The sequence below is a fragment of the Nicotiana tabacum genome, chromosome 16, assembly GCF_000715075.1.
Source record: "Nicotiana tabacum cultivar K326 chromosome 16, ASM71507v2, whole genome shotgun sequence".
Taxonomy (NCBI): domain Eukaryota; kingdom Viridiplantae; phylum Streptophyta; class Magnoliopsida; order Solanales; family Solanaceae; genus Nicotiana; species Nicotiana tabacum.
This window is the reverse complement of record NC_134095.1, coordinates 124,569,007-124,570,946: the sequence shown is the minus strand read 5'-3', so window position 1 is coordinate 124,570,946 and position 1,940 is coordinate 124,569,007. Positions and strand designations below refer to the sequence as shown.

Genomic DNA, 1,940 nt, shown 5'->3' with positions numbered 1-1,940 from the left:
CACCAAGGTTGGAGCAGATTGGTTCAGGACAAGCGTTGTGACTTGTGACTGGGATTAAAAAATGGATCTTCAACGTTGTTACTTCTATGCCTCAACCCTTAAGCCATTCCTTCGGTACAAAAAGATATGTGTATACATATATATTATGTGTGTATAGAATCACTATCATAAAACACAAAAGTTGATACAACTAGAGACTAGTGCAAGACTACCGCATTTTGCAGTTTGACATTTAGGTAAGACTTGGTTGTGTCACAATATCAACATTTATGCATCTCTGTCTTGCTTTTTTTACAAATCATTAGCAATGCTATGCCTCAGAAAACATACCTTCTTTTATTTGTGTTAGGTGTTAGCTGTCAAGACTTCTTTTCCCTGCAATGCAGCAAATCTTTTTGTAGCTAACCGAGTGAAGCGCACAAACAAAATGGTAAAACAAGGTTGGCTGCAGAAAACTAGGTATTTCATCACAATTTTCAGTGCGCTAATACTTAGACAACAAACACTTCTATTAGGGTCAATCGACAAACGACAACTAAGAACAAACAATATACCAAAGACCATAGAGCTTCTGGTGGAACACCAGAAACCCGGACTAAGTTCTCAATTTACAGCAGCACTACTAATCCAAAAGACACTATGTGGACTATTAAGTCCATTATTCGGAAAAACAAGGAACAATATCACAACCAAACACTAGAAAACATTCACAAATGACGCACTAACAGAAACAAGCGAACCCTCAGTACTACTCCTTTTCTTCCTTCTCTTCCTCTTTCCAGCAGCCCTTCTGAATAGACTTGGGAGATCGACAAATCGAAGTCTTAGTGAACTTCTGGTAGACAATTAACCACCCTCACCAAGTTCTTCTGGGATCCACTCAGCAAGCGAGTAACCCTTAATATCCAGAGAGCAAAATATGCTGCAGAAACCTGCAAACAACATCAGCATGCAAAGCAATAGAAAACTTGTCTGGCTGGAAACATGCCAGCGCCCTCTCAACCAGCGAACCCAGACTCAATATTTCAGATCATACCCAACTGCTTCAAAGAAAACATAACTAAAATCATCTTTTAGTGTAACAGGGATAGTAGAAAGAGCAGCTCCTTCAGTAGAATTCATGGAATAACCACAGGGATCAAACTCAAAATCACATATATCAGAGTAAGGTAGTATCTTTCTTATTCCAGAATTAACAGCCATGTGAGGCCGCTGAGCTTGATTCAGTCTTGTAAAAGATAGCAGCCTTCTCTCTGTCCAAACAAGTCATACACATATCAAGAGTGTAGACAGGGTCCTTAGACTGAACTGCTGCAGCTGAGCCAGAGTATACATGCCAAAACCCTGGTTTGTCATGACTGCCCAAAAGCACGGCCTTGCAGCCTGAAGCAAGATTCAGAAAATAGCTATCAAGGACAGCAGCTTCTTCAGAGAAGTCATGATGATAAAACGACTAAGCTCCAGCGAGATTGAAGCTCCCACGGGTGTACCCACATCTTTTACTTCGAGAGAGGCTGTGAGCCAACTTTAGCATGGGCGGAATTGAGAGATCAAAATAGAAATCTATAATGCAAACATAATGTAATATAATTCACAGTATAAACTCAAACATGTTAAAAATGAAACTTCTCACAACTCAAGAGAAATCTTGCTGAAGCAACCAGCAACTTTCCCAAGAAATTTTTTTTGTTTAATAACTAGGAAATCTCCGTGGGCCAATGACGCACAGTTCGAAACTCAGCGGAAAATGGGTCTTCCCCTCTACCCTTCTCCAATTAAAAAATGAATTCTTACAAAAACACCCAACTGATACAAAAGATTCACACGTAGCACCCAAATTAAAATGCATTTTACACCTGTGCCCCCTAAAATATTTAGGGTAAATACCCAAAATATGATATCCCTGTTTTGCACCCATCACCGTTGCTCCCCCACCTTCT

At 39.9% G+C, this 1,940-nt stretch overlaps 1 pseudogene; it reads right to left on the bottom strand.

Annotated features, from left to right (window-relative positions):
* Positions 1–441: 441 nt before the first annotated feature.
* Positions 442–1,588, bottom strand: LOC107791640 (S-adenosylmethionine decarboxylase proenzyme-like; annotated as a pseudogene).
* Positions 1,589–1,940: the final 352 nt, after the last annotated feature.